Raw genomic sequence first — 22,524 nt, 5'->3', positions numbered from 1 at the left:
TGATGAAGAAGACATTATTTACATTCCTGACCTTTGTAAAAGTGGGCTCATCCAAGATTTGTAGCAGACACCAATCGCAATCTAAGCGAGAATCATACACAGAGATAAAGGAGGCAATTTCAGCTGCTTCTCTTAAATACTGCTTAAATCTAGCATTGGCTGTGTTTCAGTAAAGACACATTCGGAGAATTGTGTTGAAGGTTTTTACTTTGACTTTTCCTTTTTAAAGGTCGCACCCGAAGCGAGAATCATACCACTAAAACAACGAGCCACTTTTAACCGTATAGAATGCATTACTGATAAAAGACAATCGGTAACAGGCAATCTGTCTCCACAATAAACTTTTATTTACAGATGAGAAGACTTTATTTAGGTTTCCGACGTTCGTAAAGCGGGTTCATCCAAGATTTGTATCAGAAACCAATCGCACTCTTAAGCGAGAACCATACACAGAGTAAAGAAGAACATTTCAGCTGCTTCTCTTAAATACAGGTTAAATCTAGCATTGACTGTGTATGTTTCAGTGAAGACACATTCTGAGAATTGGTTTTCACTTAGACCTGTCCTTTTTAAAGGGCTCGTCCGGGATTTGAACCCGGGACCTCTCGCACCCGAAGCAAGAATCATACCCCTAGACCAACGAGCCACTTTCTTATTTATTTTTGATGAAGAAGACATTATTTACGTTTCCGACCTTCGTAATAGCGGGTTAATCCAAGATTTGTATCAGACACCAATGGCACTCTTAAGCGTGAACCATACACAGAGTAAAGAAGAACATTTCAGCTGCTTCTCTTAAATACAGGTTAAAACTAGCATTGACTGTGTATGTTTCACTGAAGACATATTCTGAGAATTGTGGAATATGTTTTCACTTAGACTGGTCCTTTTTAAAGGGCTCGTCCGGGATTTGAACCCGGGACCTTTCGCACCCGAAGCGAGAATCATACCCCTAGACCAACGAGCCACTATCTTGTGTACTTATGATGAAGAAGACATTATTTACATTCCTGACCTTTGTAAAAGTGGGCTCATCCAAGATTTGTAGCAGACACCAATCGCAATCTAAGCGAGAATCATACACAGAGATAAAGGAGGCAATTTCAGCTGCTTCTCTTAAATACTGCTTAAATCTAGCATTGGCTGGGTTTCAGTAAAGACACATTCGGAGAATTGTGTTGAAGGTTTTTACTTTGACGTTTCCTTTTTAAAGGTCGCACCCGAAGCGAGAATCATACCCCTAAAACAACGAGCTACTTTTAAGCGTATAGAATGCATTACTGATTAAAGACAATCGGTAACAGGCAATCTGTCTCCACAATAAACTTTTATTTACGGATGAGAAGACTTTATTTACGTTTCCGACCTTCGTAATATCGGGTTCATCCAAGATTTGTATCAGAAACCAATCGCAATCTTAAGCGAGAATCATACACAGAGTAAAAGAAGAACATTTCAGAAGCTTCTCTTAAATACAGGTTAAATCTAGCATTGACTGTGTATGTTTCAGTGAAGACACATTCTGAGAATTGGTTTTCACTTAGACTGGTCCTTTTTAAAGAGCTCGTCCGGGATTTGAACCCGGGACCTCTCGCACCCGAAGCAAGAATCATACCCCTAGACCAACGAGCCACTTTCTTATTTATTTTTGATGAAGAAGACATTATTTACGTTTCCGACCTTCGTAATAGCGGGTTCATCCAAGATTTGTATCAGACACCAATCGCACTCTTAAGCGTGAACCATACACAGAGTAAAGAAGAACATTTCAGCTGCTTCTCTTAAATACAGGTTAAATCTAGCATTGACTGTGTATGTTTCAGTGAAGACATATTCTGAGAATTGTGGAATATGTTTTCACTTAGACTGGTCCTTTTTAAAGGGCTCGTCCGGGATTTGAACCCGGGACCTCTCGCACCCGAAGCAAGAAACATACCCCTAGACCAACGAGCCACTTTCTTGTGTATTTATGATGAAGAAGACATTATTTACATTCCTGACCTTTGTAAAAGTGGGCTCATCCAAGATTTGTAGCAGACACCAATCGCAATCTAAGCGAGAATCATACACAGAGATAAAGGAGGCAATTTCAGCTGCTTCTCTTAAATACTGCTTAAATCTAGCATTGGCTGTGTTTCAGTAAAGACACATTCGGAGAATTGTGTTGAAGGTTTTTACTTTGACTTTTCCTTTTTAAAGGTCGCACCCGAAGCGAGAATCATACCACTAAAACAACGAGCCACTTTTAACCGTATAGAATGCATTACTGATAAAAGACAATCGGTAACAGGCAATCTGTCTCCACAATAAACGTTTATTTACAGATGAGAAGACTTTATTTAGGTTTCCGACGTTCGTAAAGCGGGTTCATCCAAGATTTGTATCAGAAACCAATCGCACTCTTAAGCGAGAACCATACACAGAGTAAAGAAGAACATTTCAGCTGCTTCTCTTAAATACAGGTTAAATCTAGCATTGACTGTGTATGTTTCAGTGAAGACACATTCTGAGAATTGGTTTTCACTTAGACCTGTCCTTTTTAAAGGGCTCGTCCGGGATTTGAACCCGGGACCTCTCGCACCCGAAGCAAGAATCATACCCCTAGACCAACGAGCCACTTTCTTATTTATTTTTGATGAAGAAGACATTATTTACGTTTCCGACCTTCGTAATAGCGGGTTAATCCAAGATTTGTATCAGACACCAATGGCACTCTTAAGCGTGAACCATACACAGAGTAAAGAAGAACATTTCAGCTGCTTCTCTTAAATACAGGTTAAAACTAGCATTGACTGTGTATGTTTCATCGAAGACATATTCTGAGAATTGTGGAATATGTTTTCACTTAGACTGGTCCTTTTTAAAGGGCTCGTCCGGGATTTGAACCCGGGACCTTTCGCACCCGAAGCGAGAATCATACCCCTAGACCAACGAGCCACTATCTTGTGTACTTATGATGAAGAAGACATTATTTACATTCCTGACCTTTGTAAAAGTGGGCTCATCCAAGATTTGTAGCAGACACCAATCGCAATCTAAGCGAGAATCATACACAGAGATAAAGGAGGCAATTTCAGCTGCTTCTCTTAAATACTGCTTAAATCTAGCATTGGCTGGGTTTCAGTAAAGACACATTCGGAGAATTGTGTTGAAGGTTTTTACTTTGACGTTTCCTTTTTAAAGGTCGCACCCGAAGCGAGAATCATACCCCTAAAACAACGAGCTACTTTTAAGCGTATAGAATGCATTACTGATTAAAGACAATCGGTAACAGGCAATCTGTCTCCACAATAAACTTTTATTTACGGATGAGAAGACTTTATTTACGTTTCCGACCTTCGTAATAGCGGGTTCATCCAAGATTTGTATCAGAAACCAATCGCACTCTTAAGCGAGAATCATACACAGAGTAAAAGAAGAACATTTCAGAAGCTTCTCTTAAATACAGGTTAAATCTAGCATTGACTGTGTATGTTTCAGTGAAGACACATTCTGAGAATTGGTTTTCACTTAGACCTGTCCTTTTTAAAGGGCTCGTCCGGGATTTGAACCCGGGACCTCTCGCACCCGAAGCAAGAATCATACCCCTAGACCAACGAGCCACTTTCTTATTTAATTTTGATGAAGAAGACATTATTTACGTTTCCGACCTTCGTAATAGCGGGTTCATCCAAGATTTGTATCAGACACCAATCGCACTCTTAATCGTGAACCATACACAGAGTAAAGAAGAACATTTCAGCTGCTTCTCTTAAATACAGCTTACATCTAGCATTGACTGTGTGTGTTTCAGTGAAGACATATTCTGAGAATTGTGGAAAAGGTTTTCCCTCAGACTGGTCCTTTTTAAAGGGCTCGTCCGGGATTTGAACCCGGGACCTCTCGCACCCGAAGCGAGAATCATACCCCTAGATCAACGAACCACTTTATTTTGTATTTTTGATGAAGAAGACATTATTTACGTTCCTGACCTTTGTAAAAGTGGGCTCATCCAAGATTTGTAGCAGACACCATTCGCAATCTAAGCGAGAATCATACACAGAGATAAAGGAGGAAATTTCAGATGCTTCTCTTAAATACAGCTTACATCTAGCATTGACTGTGTATGTTTCAGTGAAGACACATTCTGACAATTGGTTTTCACTTAGACTGGTCCTTTTTAAAGGGCTCGTCCAGGATTTGAACCCGGGACCTCTCGCACCCGAAGCGAGAATCATACCCCTAGACCAACGAGCCACTTTCTTTTGTAGTTTTGATGAAGAAGACATTATTTACGTTCCTGACCTTTGTAAAAGTGGGCTCATCCAAGATTTGTAGCAGACACCAATCGCAATCTAAGCGAGAATCATACACAGAGATAAAGGAGGCAATTTCAGCTGCTTCTCTTAAATACTGCTTAAATCTAGCATTGGCTGTGTTTCAGTAAAGACACATTCAGAGAATTGTGTTGAAGGTTTTTACTTTGACTTTTCCTTTTTAAAGGTCGCACCCGAAGCGAGAATCATACCCCTAAAACAAGAAGCCACTTTTAAGCGTATAGAATGCATTACTGACAAAAGACGATGGGTAACAGGCAATCTGTCTCTACAAGAAACTTTTATTTACGGATGAGAAGACTTTATTTACGTTTCCGACCTTCGTAATAGCGGGTTCATCCAAGATTTGTATCAGACACCAATCGCACTCCTAAGCGAGAATCGTACACAGAGTAAAGAAGAACATTTCAGCTGTTCCTCTTAAATACAGCTTAAATCTAGCATTGACTGTGTATGTTTCAGTGAAGACATATTCTGAAAATTGTGGTAAAGGTTTTCACTTAGACTAGTCCTTTTTAAAGGGCTCGTCCGGGATTTGAACCCGGGACCTCTCGCACCCGAAGCGAGAATCATACCCCTAGACCAACGAGCCACTTTCTTATTTATATTTTATGAAGAAGACATTATTTACATTCCTGACCTTTGTAAAAGTGGGCTCATCCAAGATTTGTATCAGACACCAATCGCACTACTAAGCGAGCATCATACACAGAGTAAAGTAGAACATTTCAGCTGCTTCTCTTAAATCTAGCATTGACTGTGTATGTTTCAGTGAAGACATATTTTGAGAATTGTGGAATAGGTTTTCACCAAGACTGGTCCTTTTTAAAGGGCTCGTCCGGGATTTGAACCCGGGACCTCTCGCACCCGAAGCGAGAATCATACACCTAGAACAACGAGCCACTTTCTTTTGTATTTTTGATGAAGAAGATATTATTTACGTTCCTGACCTTTGTAAAAGTGGGCTCATCCAAGATTTGTAGCAGACACCAATCGCAATCTAAGCGAGAATCATACACAGAGATAAAGGAGGCAATTTCAGCTGCTTCTCTTAAATACTGCTTAAATCTAGCATTGGCTGTGTTTCAGTAAAGACACATTCAGAGAATTGTGTTGAAGGTTTTTACTTTGACTTTTCCTTTTTAAAGGTCGCACCCGAAGCGAGAATCATACCCCTAAAACAACGAGCCACTTTTAAGCGTATAGAATGCATTACTGATAAAAGACGATGGGTAACAGGCAATCTGTCTCTACAAGAAACTTTAATTTACAGATGAGAAGAATTTATTTACGTTTCTGACCTTCGTAATAGCGGGTTCATCCAAGATTTGTATCAGACACCAATCGCACTCTTAAGCGAGAACCATACACAGAGTAAAGAAGAACATTTCAGCTGCTTCTCTTAAATACAGGTTAAATTTAGCATTGACTGTGTATGTTTCAGTGAAGACATATTCTGAGAATTGTGGAATAGGTTTTCACTTAGACTGGTCCTTTTTAAAGGGCTCGTCCGGGATTTGAACCCGGGACCTCTCGCACCCGAAGCGAGAATCATACCCCTAGACCAACGAGCCACTTTCTTACTAATTTTTGATGAAGAAGACATTATTTACGTTCCTGACCTTTGTAAAAGTGGGCTCATCCAAGATTTGTAGCAGACACCAATCGCAATCTAAGCGAGAATCATACATAGAGATAAAGGAGGCAATTTCAGCTGCTTCTCTTGAATACTGCTTAAATCTAGCATTGGCTGTGTTTCAGTAAAGACACATTCGGAGAATTGTGTTGAAGGTTTTTACTTTGACTTTTCCTTTTTAAAGGTCGCACCCGAAGCGAGAATCATACCCCTAAAACAACGAGCCACTTTTAAGCGTATAGAATGCATTACTGATAAAAGACAATGGGTAACAGGCAATCTGTCTCGACAAGAAACTTTTATTTACGGATGAGAAGACTTTATTTACGTTTCCGACCTTCGTAATAGTGGGTTCATCCAAGATTTGTATCAGACACCAATCTCACTCTTAAGCGAGAATCATACACAGAGTAAAGAAGAACATTTCAGCTGCTTCTCTTAAATACAGGTTAAATCTAGCATTGACTGTGTATGTTTCAGTGAAGACATATTCTGAGAATTGTGGAATAGGTTTTCACTTAGACTGGTCCTTTTTAAAGGGCTCGTCTGAGATTTGAACCCGAGACCTCTCGCACCCGAAGCAAGAATAATACCCCTAGACCAACGAGCCACTTTCTTTCTAATTTTTGATGAAGAAGACATTATTTACGTTCCTGACCTTTGTAAAAGTGGGCTCATCCAAGATTTGTAGCAGACACCAATCGCAATCTAAGCGAGAATCATACACAGAGATAAAGCAGGCAATTTCAGCTGCTTCTCTTAAATACTGCTTAAATCTAGCATTGGCTGTGTTTCAGTAAAGACACATTCGGAGAATTGTGTTGAAGGTTTTTACTTTGACTTTTCCTTTTTAAAGGTCGCACCCGAAGCGAGAATCATACCCCTAAAACAACGAGCCACTTTTAAGCGTATAGAATGCATTACTGATAAAAGACGATGGGTAACAGGCAATCTGTCTCTACAAGAAACTTTTATTTACGGATGAGAAGACTTTATTTACGTTTCCGACCTTCGTAATAGCGGGTTCATCCAAGATTTGTATCAGACACCAATCGCACTCCTAAGCGAGAATCATACACAGAGTAAAAAAGAATATTTCAGCTGCTTCTCTTAAATCTAGCATTGACTGTGTATGTTTCAGTGATGACATATTCTGAGAATTGTGGAATAGGTTTTCACTTAGACTGGTCCTTTTTAAAGGGCTCGTCCAGGATTTGAACCCGGGACCTCTCGCACCCGAAGCGAGAATCATACCCCTAGACCAACGAGCCACTTTCTTACTAATTTTTGATGAAGAAGACATTATTTACGTTCCTGACCTTTGTAAAAGTGGGCTCATCCAAGATTTGTAGCAGACACCAATCGCAATCTAAGCGAGAATCATACACAGAGATAAAGGAGGCAATTTCAGCTGCTTCTCTTAAATACTGCTTAAATCTAGCATTGGCTGTGTTTCAGTAAAGACACATTCGGAGAATTGTGTTGAAGGTTTTTACTTTGACTTTTCCTTTTTAAAGGTCGCACCCGAAGCAAGAATCATACCCCTAAAACAACGAGCTACTTTTAAGCGTATAGAATGCATTACTGATAAAAGACAATGGGTAACAGGCAATCTGTCTCTACAAGAAACTTTTATTTACGGATGAGAAGACTTTATTTACGTTTCCGACCTTCGTAATAGTGGGTTCATCCAAGATTTGTATCAGACACCAATCTCACTCTTAAGCGAGAATCATACACAGAGTAAAGAAGAACATTTCAGCTGCTTCTCTTAAATACAGGTTAAATCTAGCATTGACTGTGTATGTTTCAGTGAAGACATATTCTGAGAATTGTGGAATAGGTTTTCACTTAGACTGGTCCTTTTTAAAGGGCTCGTCTGAGATTTGAACCCGAGACCTCTCGCACTTGAAGCAAGAATAATACCCCTAGACCAACGAGCCACTTTCTTTCTAATTTTTGATGAAGAAGACATTATTTACGTTCCTGACCTTTGTAAAAGTGGGCTCATCCAAGATTTGTAGCAGACACCAATCGCAATCTAAGCGAGAATCATACACAGAGATAAAGGAGGCAATTTCAGCTGCTTCTCTTAAATACTGCTTAAATCTAGCATTGGCTGTGTTTCAGTAAAGACACATTCGGAGAATTGTGTTGAAGGTTTTTACTTTGACTTTTCCTTTTTAAAGGTCGCACCCGAAGCGAGAATCATACCCCTAAAACAACGAGACACTTTTAAGCGTATAGAATGCATTACTGATAAAAGACGATGGGTAACAGGCAGTCTGTCTCTACAAGAAACTTTTATTTACGGATGAGAAGACTTTATTTACGTTTCCGACCTTCGTAATAGCGGGTTCATCCAAGATTTGTATCAGACACCAATAGCACTCCTAAGCGAGAATCATACACAGAGTAAAGAAGAACATTTCAGCTGCTTCTCTTAAATCTAGCATTGACTGTGTATGTTTCAGTGATGACATATTCTGAGAATTGTGGAATAGGTTTTCACTTAGACTGGTCCTTTTTAAAGGGCTCGTCTGAGATTTGAACCCGAGACCTCTCGCACTTGAAGCAAGAATAATACCCCTAGACCAACGAGCCACTTTCTTTCTAAATTTTGATGAAGAAGACATTATTTACGTTCCTGACCTTTGTAAAAGTGGGCTCATCCAAGATTTGTAGCAGACACCAATCGCAATCTAAGCGAGATTCATACACAGAGATAAAGGAGGCAATTTCAGCTGCTTCTCTTAAATACTGCTTAAATCTAGCATTGGCTGTGTTTCAGTAAAGACACATTAGGAGAATTGTGTTGAAGGTTTTTACTTTGACTTTTCCTTTTTATTACATTTATTACTTGTACCACACTACCACCAAGTGGATACTAGTCAAACATCCTGCCCCAGAATTCACACACGCCACATTACGGGCAAGGGCCCTGTGTGCGAAGTGACAGGTTGTCCCCGATTATCAACTAACTATTTCCAAAAGTATTGTAAAACTATAGAAATAACATATCTGTTGTTTAGGACCACTGTGTCTGGTGAGCATGATAGTAATCCTAACCATCCGGTCACCCGGTGTGTTTCGGCATGTACCTTCCCGTCGCTCCCCCCTACTGTTGGTTTCATGTCCGAAACACTGCGAGGTATGCCTTGCATAGTAATGACTGAAAGACAGGTGTAGGGGTAGAGATGAATAGTCAATGTAACAACAGGCACTGAACTGTGAGAAGGGCTGTTGAGCTTTTTATTCATATTCTGTGTCATCAGCACATGCTGTACAGTGAATGTGTAACGATTTGAAATGAGCCTCAGGTCTTGGTAGCTGGCAGTGGAGTCCATGTCTTGAGGGCTGGCTGTTCCATCAATGGCTGTGGTCACTGGCCACATAATGCTATGGGGACCATGTCCAGGTTGGATCAGTGTCTTTCCACTTGTGTGTGTAGTGTGAATAGGATGGTGATGTTCTCTTTTTAACCTTATCCTATCTATACTTTGCTTACTCTTCTCCTCTCCTCGCTGACTTGACGGGGGATTGTGATGCGTGATGGAGCAGCTGCCCTGGTTCAATGTGAACGTGTCTCACGGGATAGTCGCACAAACTTTCCACTCTCGGGGAGACGTAGCACGCCATGATGGCTAATAGGGCGTCGAGATGGTGGTAGTGCGTTAACGGCACATACATGGGTCTGGCGAAGAGACTGTCCGTTGGGCCTATAGTCACATCGCCACCTTCGGCGCTGCCGGCTCTCACGTTCACACGGTCCAGCTTTTCCTTCTCGTAATCTGTCAGGGTCCTGTCCTTCAAGAGGAGGCAGTCGTACCAGGCCGCCATAGCCTTAGTAAAGTCTGCGGTTACCTGAGGTGGATGAAGGAGTTACGAGGGTAGGATAGGTTAGGGGCTAAGCTTAGGTTGTCCTAAGAGTTTGATTAGAGAGCGAAGGTAGTTGTAGTTGCTGTCAAAGAGCTATTCAGAGGTTTGCAATGTCTCTGTTGAAACCTCTATAACCAACGTCGTGTTCTTTCTGTGTGTATGGCTAATGGACTGATATTACCCCCTGACTGTGTGAGGACTGGAGGCTCTAAGTACATCTCAGCAAATTGCCTGTGTGTGGTGGGATGCTGCCTATACCCCTTCTTCAAGAATGAGTTTCTTGACACTGTCTACCACTGTCCTAGCTGCAATGTTGCTCTGGTTGTAATAAAGAAGTGACGATTACCGCTAATATGAACCGGACACTGTATGGGTTCTCATCGCCATACACACCTAACATTTGACATGAGCCTATTTACAATGTATGCCTTTCTTTGAACATGTGTCAATAAAAACTCACCAGACTCTCAGTACATTGTTCCCTTGTCATTTATTCACATACATAGCAAAGCTTATGAGGGGTATGGTCAAGTGAAACAGGATAGTGGGCCACTGGGTTGGACAATAGTTCCCTTGCTGTCGCCGATGTATCATTCGGTTCCGTGATCTAATAAGGAACTAAACATAGAATAGGCCACGTGTAATATAACAAGTGTTTAGAATGGCACGTAGGGTAGGGTCTATTCTTGAGGGACTGCATGCAAGGTTGGTGTCATGTCTTCCCAAGGCCCCAGTACAGAGCATCTGCTTCTCTCTATTGCAGGTGAGCCCTGAGGGGCTGGTGACTGCCTGTGTGGCTCTGCGTTCCCCTTTAGCCTTCCCCCACAAAGTCTCAGCCCATACAGCCGAGGGGCAGAGGCCCTTAAATGAAACTCGACTGTGAATTGTAAGAGTTGATGCTTCTGCTGAAGTAGTCACGAGCTGTGGGGGGGATGGGCACGGTCTCGGGGATGTCTCGTGGAGCATCAACCGTGGTGGCTACTTCGTGCTTCCCCTTTAGCACGGTTGACGTCAGCACCATGGTCACCACGTACATGATGTAGATTATGATGTTGAACACTGCGATAGCGCACTCCATGTTATGCAACCTTTGTGCGTCTCTGATCATAGGTTGGTAAAGCAGCTCCATGCAGCCTGCGATCACAGCCATGAACAGCTCAATGTTCATCATGATGAGGCACGCAATCACGGTCCTGGTGCTCCTGACGGCCTCTGGACGCCTGTAGGGGCCTTCGGAGTCGTCCATTTTGCGCTTGCTCTTGGAGGCGAAGTAGCTGAGTACTATGCTCACCACCATGGCAAGACAGCCGAGCGTGATGAGGGCAATCCCCGAGTGGATGTACGCGTACTCGTAGTCAGGTCTGCCTTCGGAGGAGGAAGTCGTACTCGAGTCTGAGTTCTGCCTGCATGTGGTCCTTGAACCATGCTTGTTGTTGATGAAGTAGAGAATGTTGTTGGGGATGGTAAGAAACCCCACTGTGAGAGATGTGATGACAGCAATGGAGGCTCCCAGCTTGCCCCTGAAACGGGCCGCGCTCAGTATGGGGCCGTTTGGGACCCATAACTTTCTGCTGTTAAACAGCTCCTTGCTCCCGGATATCAGAGACTCAACGCCTCCCATCATTGTTTTTTTGCGATTCATATCTCTAATCTCTAACAGGGGATCCCTTGATCCTTGATCCCAGCTTCTGCTTTGTACTTCTTTACTTACTGACGTGCAATACTACGGGTAACTTAGCCGTGCCACTTTCTGTTTCTCACAAAGGGACAGGGTTTTCACAGCAGCAACCTACCGCTCATAGAACATTTAATACAATGAAGCTCCAGGACCCTGCGATCGAGTTCCGGGGCTCCGGTGGTGAGCTGTGTGCCAAGTCTACAGCCGACCACCGTTGGTACAAGGTTAAGGGAATCACCAGAACCCTAACTTCTATCATGTGCTGCAGGAAGCGCTCAGCCGGGCACAATATGATAAGCATGGATCTGTTCACCAGGGTTGTGAAGGACCTGAACGCCAACCCCGAGAGCTCGCTCGAGTGGCTGCCTGAGTACCTAAGAAACCTTAACGCGCCCGATTCCAAGGGGTCTGCGTTCAAGGAAGCGCTGCTGCAACTGTTCAGGTGAGGAGCCCTGACTCCAGACGCCTGCAGACGCCTGTGGGATAGGAGCCGTATGTCCACAGGCATAGGCGTTGCGGTAGACTCTCAGTGCAAGGGCGTGTTCAACGGAAAGAAGAGACTGTGCGACGTAGGCCCCGTATCCCGCCTCATTCTCACGCAGCTCGAGGCTCTGCGTCTTGCTCCCATTTGCGCAGGCCTCAAGGTTGCCGGTGTGCCAACGCCCGATAGGTCCCGTAAACCCGGATCCTACACGTACCACAACGGCTGTACGCGGGGCTGCAAGTCCATCCACTGCACATGGGGCTTCTACACAGAGGTGGACCTAGTGGCCCACGACACCGTAACCGGAAACGTAGCACTGCTGGAGCTTAAGACCAGAAACAAAGACATTCTTGACCAGGCCACCTTGTGGCGATACAACACGCAACTGTGGCTTACGTGGCTGATGTTCTCGCTCACGTACCCCAGCATGGCAGAGCGGTCTGCTGCGTATCTGGTGATAGTCAGACCAGGCACCAACCAGGTTACCATACGGAGTTGTTTAAGGCCAACGATCTCTAAGACTATGCGCCGCAAGTTCCCGTGGCAGAACTGTTTCTGCTCCCAGGTGCTTAACTGCCTGGCTCCTACGTGTGTGAACATGAGAGTCGAGAGACTCGAGGCCAGCGGAGCGTCAAATGCAAGGGGAGAGTCCCCCCGATTAGAGCCCACCGATCTGTGTTACAGGAACATACTTTTCAACCAAGCGAAAGTGAACACCAGGAAGAGTGTACCGGTGACAATCACCCGAGAAGTCGATTCAGTCTCTCCTGTTTGGAATCGACCAGGGTAAAGAGTACTAAACGCACATCTAGTGTCCTTGCTAGTACCGCAATAGCTCCCTTGCAAACCATCCAAACAGGGCTCGCGTGTCGCCAGCACTAGAGCAGTTCGTTGTAGCAGGGCCCATTGTCTCCAACGAGGGCCGAGAGCTCCAACCGTACAGCGGGACCCAGGGCTACATATTGCCCGGTTACACTGTCCCTCTAGACAAACTTTCGACCTAATCAGTCCCGCGCCAGTTCCACTGAATAACACATTGACCGAAATGGGGTTGAAACACAAGGCCATCCACGCGATGCTCGCAAACCCTCACCTGGCGCCGTTTGAATTGATCGACAAACCGTGGCAAAAACAGGATTGGACTCTGATAGACCATCTCATGGTAATCCACAAAGTGAAGGAGACTGACTATATCTGGGATGATCCTCAGACGTCCATAGTTAGCATGGCCAGAACCCTGGCGAGTTGTTACATCTCGGAAAGGACAGGCAGTCAGTGTGTAGTCCTTGTAAAGGACGGAGCGAGAGCTCCTAAACCTGCTGTGAGGGAAATGAGACTAAAACATACACCCGCGCCTCACATTGACTTCTGTAAGCGTAATCTGTGCGCCATAGAATACACCATGATGAAGCTTTTGGCCGACATGGGTATGAAAAACAAGTTGTTTCTAGTGACCGGCGCCAAGGGAGACTCCTCTGAGGATCAGCTCCTAGAGGGAACCTCGGTCGATAACCTGGTGTCTTTCCACCAGAAGTACCTGGAGTACCAGGAGTGCCAGGACGGCTGTCTATTCGCCGACGCGTTCGAAGAGCTGAACCCTCCTGAGTGTGAACTGTCAGACCTAGATGCCAGTTATGCCGACGGCTCGATAGACAGGCCTGAGGGACACGATAGAGGCCGACACGCTGCTCGTGGAGTTGGCAAACGTTCTGAAAGGTAGTGTGACCGTGTGCACAGGAGACTCGGACCTGGTGGCCGTGCTGACGGCTGGTGGCCGCGAGGGCATTACTATGAGGCTAGACAATAAGAGCTACCGCGAGGAGCGAGACATGCACATGTCGACCTTCGGGGAGCTGCTGTTTGACATTCCTGACAAGCACCCACCCAAGCTTAGGTTTATGGACTTGGCTTCAAGTGACGATAGGTTCCGAGTGCTCTGCGACATCGGCGCTGAGGACGAGTACCTGCTTCTGATGACTCGAAAGGAACACGACTCATTCGAGGTCATTCTGGACAAGCACGGCAACGTCAACTTTAAGACAACAGTAGCTATGCACCTGTACAGTGTCGGGATAAGGGGATCTCTCTACCGCACCTTCCTGTCTAGGTTTTTCGAGTCGAACGCCCGGGACAGATTGGATCAGTTGGGGCTCATGGTAGACAAGGGCTGTGTCAGTACAAAGGCGGTGTGTTACATCTTCGAAACGATATGCCCCGCATCTGACCAGAGTCCGCTATCCGGCTCCGAGTCGGCTACCCCGCCGTGTACCGGTGTGAAGAGGAAGATCTTGTGTCAGCAGGAGGACGAGGTCCCCGAGCCCTACCTAGACGACTGCGCGGAATATAGCGTGGCACAGAGCAAAGACCAGAAACGTGTCATGGGCGGCATCAAGCAGTTGAGCAATGCGTACAAGAACGGAATGGTACCGAGGGGCAGTTACGGTCGTTTCATGAGGATGAACCGAGCGGGCAGGCACTTTTACCTGCGTATCAAACCAGATGTAATCCGAGACGAGACAGAGCGAGGGGAAAAGCTCTTTTTCATGGCGCTGTGTGGCACCGATTATAACATAGTTCCGAGGGGACTGGGAATTAAGAGATTGATGACCGGAGTGGTGACCAACCACAAGGCCTTTTCCTCTTGGTGCCGAGAGATGAAGAGTCTACTCTGGAGAGTCGGGGGCGCTTCTTCTCAGGACTGCGACTATTACAAAATGGGTATGAAGCTGGCCGGGTTCACAAAGATCCCGGCGACGATCGGGGCTAAGTACTGGACCGAGGTGGATTGCCGATTAATGGCTAAGACAATGAAATACGTCTGCGAACTGTGGACCCTGAAGAACCCGAGACCTGGATCCGAGTACGGGTTCTCTGTGTGCGACGGTCTAGTCCGATTCGACTGCGAAGACTCACTCACAGTAGACGCAGCATTGTGAAATGTACCTTGTGGTGACAAATGGGATCTTGATGTGGGATCTTAATGTGAGTGATAAAGAAGGCAGAACAGTGCACCAGTACTAAGGACAGTGTGATCTGTAATACAAGTCTGTGTTGTGTACAATAAACTATATCACCCTGGACTGTCTGTGAGAGTGTTTTCTGTGCCATTCGCTTTGTGACATGTGTTCCACCAATATTCATTTCAACTCTATGAGTTATAGGATGAGTTATAAGGGTTGTGATTTCATCCCGTCTTGGGACCTCAAAAGGGTTCTTGTCCCATATCGTCAGTGCTCAACTAGGACCCTCTACCAATGTTTATCTATTGAACAAGTTATTGTACTTGGAATAAAATAACATAGTGTATGTGTGATTGTTTGTGGTATATCCATCACGCTCATTGACTCCACTAGACATTAGGATAATCAACCAGAGACATATGTGTAATGTACACCTTATGTTTTGTAAAGGTCGGGCCTTGTACATATAAGTAAAGGACTCCTATGGTAATAAAGGGAAACATATCGAAACAGTTCTTTTCACCAGTGTTTATTGCCTTTATTATACACAGATAACCAACATGGTACAGGACGCATTGTACTACACATACACAAAGACATCTTCCATTCGCATCTTTATAATGTTGGGAATATCAAACACATGCATGTTAAAGGAAGACACTACCAAGGAGATGAACTTTCGGTTCGGTTCAGAAATGGTAGTGTCCCTGCACATGTCTTCCAGTTGCACAATCATAGCATGGTCATGGTCGCGGTTTCCCTGGAACTCTGCACGTTCTTCTGGAAGCAGTTGGCTGTGAAACACCAGTAGGTCTAGCGCGGACATGATATCTGTGATCCTCTGGTTGTAGGAGGGTATCATAGTCATGGACCATAGATGGTCGATCTTGTCACCGAGTGCAGCGCGTACCTTGTCCGTCAATTTCACGACGGGAGGATCTTTCCTGACTGACACAAAGACACAGGAGAGTAGTTTAGCTATAGAGAGAGTGACGATCCATTCCAGGCCTTGTTTCACTATATATGGGGTTGTACTCACCGAACTTTCCCCGTGGTTTGTTTTCATTCAGGTCATCATATAAGTACAGATTCGTTTCACGTAACACCTTGAGGAATCTCGCCGCTAGTTCCTCGGTCTGGAGGCAGTGTTCGATGAGCTCATGCATCATCTTAACCTGATTACCCTTACTGTGAAAATACCTGAGTAGATTCACATCATCGGGGTCGTTCGTCAGGACCCCATCCACGATAGGTCTGATGTACGCATGCCTCTCGGCAACGTCGTCCTTGTAACTGTTCAACAACTGGCAATTCATTTTACAGACCAGAGGTCGTGAATAATGGAACTGTGTTGAGCTGCACGTCTCTATATATATTTTACAGTCTGAATAGTGGTATAGTACATGACTCATTGGTGGATACATGAGCCCTGTTTGGCCCGTAGAAGAACCTTTGGTTGGATACACGAGCCCTGTTTGAATGAATGGTCCTCGGTGGGAAAGGTGAGCCCTTGCTGTGTGTTTTAATTAGAAAGTTGGAGTTCCCCGAACTCAACGCTTTGGTCAACTTTACCACCAGTACCATGGCGAGGTTCACATAGGTAAACAACAGGTTTATGAAAAGAGTCTACAAACAGAAACATGTCTTCTGACCCCATTTTATTGATGTGTACTTCTATGAAATGTTTGTTGATATCAGCCCCACGGTCGAGCTTCTGATACCACAGACGCACAGAGTCTGTGTTGTTGAGTAGAAACCGTGTTGTCCCCGATCCGTTCACCTTGGTCCAGTTTACAATAAGTTCCATCTGAGTCGAGACCTCTAAAGGTACGCCCTCGGCATCTTGGGTGAGCTCAATGATCCTGGATGCAGACATGGTTGTCGTCCGGTCGATACTGAGCTGTGTGTACAGGGACAACCTCGCCGTTCGATTTGAGACAAACCCTGTAATAATATTCCTCGACGGAGATGAATAACTACTGGTTGGATGATACACGGTCAATCTGCATTGTTAAGGATGAGCTCTGCTATCTAAATGGGGTTGAACACACCAAGGTCAGAGTCGGTAGTCTTTGCATGTATATTTAATATTGGAGAAACGTATAGCATTACCATAACAATGTAAACCTACAAAACATTGATTGTACACTTGCCATATGTAAATCCCTGGTGGTCCCTGTGGATATACCCGGTGAGGTTCTAGAATGTAGTGCCGAGTATGTTATATACATCAAAGTACCTAAAGGTGTTAGGGGTCTTCGGAGTCCTAGGCGTCGCAAGCGAACCTCACCAGAAATGTAACGCTCCCTTGACGATGTTCCCATACATTGCCGAATAACCGAGAGAGCAGAAGATATTTGAGGGAATGTACAAAAGTCATTGGTGTGGTATTCTCATAGACAATGGTACTTTGTTTTCTACCCAAACATACCCCTGAACTGTTTGTGTTGTCTGTGTTTCATGATAGAAGTCTTTGTTAAACATAGGACCAAACCCTGTGATGTTTATGAAACTGAATAAAGTCTTCCCTATCTATTACATTTTAATGTGCAGTGTGTGTTTTTTTGTTAAATGTGTCTCAGAGTGACCTACAGGGGTTATTGTTATTGTCATCGTAATACGGGTGAGGGTTTGTTGAATTATGCCTTCCACACGCAGCGGTTCATCTCTGTGTAGAAAGAGGACCCGAGAAGAGTCATCTGGTCAGTGTGATGACTGTTCCCACATAAAGATGATAGCAAACTTGAAACGTCAAATCCTTGAACTTAACAAGTCACTGGATGTGGAGCACAAACAGAGTATTGAGTTTCTCCGTCAAAGAACTGAGTTGAGCGCGGGATGTGTGAAATGGGACAGAGAACCAACATCGGCAGGAGACGTGATAGAGGATACAACGCTAAAAACTACTGTCAACGGCTCGGGTGATACCAGCAGGCACACGCTACATGAACTTGAGTTGTGTAAACGGGAGCTGGAGGATACAAGAGAGGCACTCCAAGAAGCCTGTGAAGAACGAGAAGCCCTGAGAACTAAGTTGTCAGAGAGCCAGACTAGCAAGGCTGTGGAGGCCAAGGAAGCAGCAGGTGACACGGACAAGATCGAAGAGTCACACCCTCACTTAGATTGGGTAGGGAGACATTACCTCGCGGTGTCGATCCCAGAGGATCGCATGTTCAAACCAGGTCAGTCTGTCACTCCGGTCGGGGTGTTACAGAAGCTGTTTGAGATGAGGGTAGGTGATAAACTTGCGGTTGGGTTCAGTGTGCTGTTAGAGAATATAAACATCATGCTATCTCACCTGGAGCCCGAGTGGTACGCCAAACAGTTTGGTTTCTGTAGAGCCTACGCGCACGGCAACAAATACAGACTCACCGACAGGGTGGACACGGAGGACTTTGCGTGGCTGTTGTTCGAGTACGGAGCGCATGCTCCCTTGATCGAAGTGTTAGCAGGCCTCCAGAATGTCCTACAAAGCACGGGAAAGGGAGGGGTGACGACCGCAGCTCTGTACACGAGCAAGAACATGTACAGCTCCTATGTGACACTGTTCAGAGACACGGTGTCAAGGGCCTATGAGGGGTTGATGCGTGTTCGCGAGAGAGCTCTGAGGGTGCGGAAGGCTCAAGGTGTTGTGTACGTGCCTCTCACAGCAGGCTTGGGTGGGGATCAGAGCGAATCTCAAGGGGGCTCCCACTCTGTGAGGAACAGAGTCCTGCGCTCTGTATTGGAAGGGATCGAAGCTCCCCCTCACATCAGCAGCGCGGCGGCAAGCTCTGAGGTAGATAGAGTCTCACGTGAAGACCCCCTTCGGTTGGAACAGTCCCTCTCTGCGTTCATGAAACGTAGAGGTCTGGAGGATCAGGGTAAAGGCGGGAGGTCCTCTGGTCATCGGAGTAACCAGGAACACTTCCCCGTTAAGGCGACGACTTCAAGTGTCGTACCAGGACCTCTTGAAAAGCGGGTGCTGTTCGATTCACCTTGGTCAAACGATCTACCTGCTCTGTAGCTCTTGTACAAGGACGAGAGTACTAGGGAGATATATAGTTACAGAGATATAGTTAGAGGGATATAGTCAACCATACGGCCATGAGTGGGTCCTCTGAGCCACACAGAGATGAGCTACTGGCAAGGGAGCCTGAGAGCAACAGACTGTGTCTGGAAGAGGATGACCTGAGAACAAAAGCAATGTTGGCAATGTCTAGATACTGTCAGGAACAATGGGTGAGAACAATGGTAAAGCTGCACATGTCTCGAGGCGAGTGTATGAAACTGGCTCTGCTGAGCGGAGACGCCGGCTGTGGCAAGTCGTACTCTATATCACTGCTGGAGAAGAAGCTACGTCTCATGAACATCAGTGTGGTTGTGAGTGCCATGACCAACAAGGCAGCGGGCACCCTGATGGAATCCTGCTCGCTGGACCGAGTCTACACATTCCACAAGATGATGGGGTTCAAAAAGGAACTGTTGAACGACAAGCTGTCGCTCGAAGACTTTACGCGGCTGTACTGCAAATTATACTGGAACGTGATGTCTCGGTTCAATACACTGCACCAGTCCGACTTGCCCCCTGAGCGGAACGAGGTGATCGCACGACACTCGTGTAGACAACTGAGACCCGAATCGTGTGCGGTGTGTAGTAAAATGTTCCAGCAGCTGAGGGTGGCTAAGAACACAGGGGACCTGGCCCCCATGGAGGACGCCCCTCCGTTCCTGGGGGTGAACGTTCTGATCATAGACGAGTACGGCCTGCTGAACGTGGAGCTGCTGGAGAGGATGCTGTGCTGCCTTGCTCTCTTCTACGGAACCGGAAAGGGTCCTTTGATAATCTTCTCGGGCAGCGTCTCGCAATTGCAGCCTGTGGGATCTAATCTGCGCATTTGGGAAACGGAGCGGTTCGAAGGGCTCCTCTCGTCTTCGACTCCGCTCTTTGTCAACAGGCGGCAGTTCAAGGACCCCGGTTACGCTGAGGCGTTGACGTACCTTCAGTTCAACACGGTCACGGAAGAGTCGCGTCGCATTTTCAGGAGCCGGGTGTCTGTCAGCGAGCTAGACCTTATGGATCCCGAATACGAACCAGACAAGCTGCGGATCTTCCACCAGGATGAACAGCAGATGGCATACACGACGAGATACATGAACAAGGCGAAAGACAATGCCCGTGTGGGGGACAAGTTTCTCAGCGTCACTCGGACCCGGACGTCCTACAAAGGACCGAACGCTTGGTACGATGTGCTGAAGCAAGCCGCGCAGACGCTGCCCAAGCTCTTTTCCGTGCCCAAATACCGCAAAGGGATCCTCCCCATGGAAAGAGACTATCTGAAGGTGGACAAGCTCTGGGTAGGATGCAAGGTGCGCATGATCTGGCACATGGACTTCAACGGTATACAGGTTGCCAAAAGAAAGACAAGACCATCATCTGCCTTGCTGGGCAGGCAGCAAACAGGGGGGGACCCGCAATTGCCTTCCATGTCAGACACGGAGGGTGTAGTGGAAGGCATTCGTTTCAAGCCGGAAGGCCAGTTCAACGAGTTCTACGTGAGAGGGGGCCTGACGGGAACCCTGTACAGGGTCGCGCCTTCCAATTGGAATCACATGAACTGGACAGTGACCACGCACCCGCTGGCCTGTCTGTTGGCGATGAACACGTACGACTGCCAAGGCTGCACCGTGCACGGGCAAGTGCTCTACCACCCACCAAGGCATTTCTCCATGTCGCCGATAAAGCCCTCGGTGTACGTTGTGCTCACTAGGGTGGTGAAAAGAGAGGCTATACAAATGACTAACTGCAACTTTGCAGAGAACATAGGCACTGTCGACTTTTACAATGCCAGACTGGTGGCTTACCGCAAGAGGGTGGAGATTAACTATTCATCTTGACACACCTAAATATGCAATAAGCACCCGCCCCATACACAAAGAGCCTTGGGTGAGGAGGGTTCATTTCATCTGTCACCGTTGACATTACAACCACAACAGTAGTACAGGAGGCAAGGAGATGAGCTGGGCTACTACGCTGCACAAGCTAACACTGGAAGAGTTGATATGCCTCACGTCATCAAAGTCTCTAAGAGAACTCACTAAAGACTACGATATGAAGCCTAATCGAGTACAGCTGTTGATCAACAAGGAACGGTCCATGTGTGAGCTGGACAACAGTCTCATACCACCCCAAGCAAGTGCACAGGACGATCTCAATACTTACATCATTCTAAGGTGGTGTCCTTGGTTTTCCCAAACGTTCGGTGTGCTTTCGGATTCAAATCTTAACATGCTTACGATCAGGCTGCTCAGGCTCAACAGTGAAGAAGCACCTATTCTCTTGGAGGTACTGACAGCAGTGTCGCTCGTGCTCAAGCAACCCAACGTACCGTACTCTCCAACCTGTCCAGATCCATCTCGAGCAGAGAGATTCATATTCTGCAGCTGAAAAGCATATTGCTGTGACAGCGCATAGTCTGAAATATCCCACGGGACACGAGATCCACATCATCGACTTAGACATCGACTATGTCGTCCACCAGAATGCACAACCCTATTCGTACATACACACACAACCTCAGTGAACATAGGACCGCGACCACAGACATACCCTACGGCTGCTACAAATACGAGTCGGCAAAGAACTACCTACCCGGTGGCCTGTTCCACTTTGTGAAAGATGCAGATTCGTACGTGCCGACGCTACACGGGCTGAGCGCAGACTTACTCGGAACCCTAAAAGAGGTGGCTGTATGTGCCACCAGCAGCTCCATTGCAAATAGACCGTTCCTGAACACACCGCACCTGTACGAAGTGGAGCTCATCAACACGGGACAACAGTACATGAAGCAGGGAGACCGTTTCACAGTGCAGCTCCCTAACCGAGAGGACGTGGCGGCTCAACGTGAGGTGAACCTCGATCTAGGTTACAATATGTTCGTGAACAAGGGCATATGGGGAGGACTGCTGGCTACCAGAAGAGTGAATTGTGAGGCAGGAGGAGACCCCGTGGAGGAGGTGATACAGGCTATTAAGCACGATCAGGAGTTGGACATATTCCAACTTGTTTCACCTTACACACCCCAGAGTATACTGTCAATGATGACACTGGTGGCAAACGGGGCTGACTATCATGAAGTGTCTGATGTGATGAGAACCAGCGCCGCCGCAGCTGTCAACGAGGACTTTAACGCTGGTATCATTAGCAACATTGTAGAGAATGACGTTGTGAAGCGGTTTCTTAGGACCGTGGTCATGCATGCGATGAACATCGTGGAAAGTGTGCAAGGATTCGCAGGAGGACAGGTGGTGCGAGCCTGCAATGGTTATAATACCAGCGAAATCAAGACCGGTGACAGATTCATGGCCCAGTTGAACATGAACAGATGGCTTTTGTGAAAGACTCCATTGGAACCTAGATATGGACATTCCCTACTGTTTTTTGACTTTGTGTAGTAGACAGTTGCACTCTATCTTGTATTACCATTGTGACCTTGTGCCTAGGCAGTCACTTGTATAACATGTTGTGTTTTGTATCATAATAACCGTTGACAAATAAAGTGGCTTTAGACATGTACCTGTGTGACATACTT

At 45.9% G+C, this 22,524-nt stretch overlaps 11 non-coding genes across 11 annotated transcripts; all 11 read right to left on the bottom strand.

The window, feature by feature from the left end:
• Positions 1 to 574: 574 nt before the first annotated feature.
• Positions 575 to 646, bottom strand: trnap-cgg (transfer RNA proline (anticodon CGG)). Its single transcript has one exon. It is a non-coding gene; the product is annotated as a tRNA-Pro (tRNA).
• A 249-nt stretch (positions 647 to 895) lies between these two features.
• trnap-cgg (transfer RNA proline (anticodon CGG)) lies at positions 896 to 967 on the bottom strand. Its single transcript has one exon. It is a non-coding gene; the product is annotated as a tRNA-Pro (tRNA).
• A 593-nt stretch (positions 968 to 1,560) lies between these two features.
• On the bottom strand, positions 1,561 to 1,632 carry trnap-cgg (transfer RNA proline (anticodon CGG)). The gene has a single exon. It is a non-coding gene; the product is annotated as a tRNA-Pro (tRNA).
• Positions 1,633 to 2,544: 912 nt separating this feature from the next.
• Positions 2,545 to 2,616, bottom strand: trnap-cgg (transfer RNA proline (anticodon CGG)). Its single transcript has one exon. It is a non-coding gene; the product is annotated as a tRNA-Pro (tRNA).
• Positions 2,617 to 2,865: 249 nt separating this feature from the next.
• trnap-cgg (transfer RNA proline (anticodon CGG)) lies at positions 2,866 to 2,937 on the bottom strand. Its single transcript has one exon. It is a non-coding gene; the product is annotated as a tRNA-Pro (tRNA).
• A 593-nt stretch (positions 2,938 to 3,530) lies between these two features.
• On the bottom strand, positions 3,531 to 3,602 carry trnap-cgg (transfer RNA proline (anticodon CGG)). The gene has a single exon. It is a non-coding gene; the product is annotated as a tRNA-Pro (tRNA).
• A 249-nt stretch (positions 3,603 to 3,851) lies between these two features.
• trnap-cgg (transfer RNA proline (anticodon CGG)) lies at positions 3,852 to 3,923 on the bottom strand. The gene has a single exon. It is a non-coding gene; the product is annotated as a tRNA-Pro (tRNA).
• A 241-nt stretch (positions 3,924 to 4,164) lies between these two features.
• On the bottom strand, positions 4,165 to 4,236 carry trnap-cgg (transfer RNA proline (anticodon CGG)). Its single transcript has one exon. It is a non-coding gene; the product is annotated as a tRNA-Pro (tRNA).
• Positions 4,237 to 4,836: 600 nt separating this feature from the next.
• trnap-cgg (transfer RNA proline (anticodon CGG)) lies at positions 4,837 to 4,908 on the bottom strand. Its single transcript has one exon. It is a non-coding gene; the product is annotated as a tRNA-Pro (tRNA).
• Positions 4,909 to 5,818: 910 nt separating this feature from the next.
• trnap-cgg (transfer RNA proline (anticodon CGG)) lies at positions 5,819 to 5,890 on the bottom strand. The gene has a single exon. It is a non-coding gene; the product is annotated as a tRNA-Pro (tRNA).
• Positions 5,891 to 7,151: 1,261 nt separating this feature from the next.
• trnap-cgg (transfer RNA proline (anticodon CGG)) lies at positions 7,152 to 7,223 on the bottom strand. Its single transcript has one exon. It is a non-coding gene; the product is annotated as a tRNA-Pro (tRNA).
• Between the last annotated feature and the right edge of the window lie 15,301 nt (positions 7,224 to 22,524).

The sequence above is a fragment of the Salvelinus alpinus genome, chromosome 28 (assembly GCF_045679555.1).
Source record: "Salvelinus alpinus chromosome 28, SLU_Salpinus.1, whole genome shotgun sequence".
NCBI lineage: Eukaryota > Metazoa > Chordata > Actinopteri > Salmoniformes > Salmonidae > Salvelinus > Salvelinus alpinus.
This window is presented reverse-complemented; position numbering and strand designations above follow the sequence as displayed.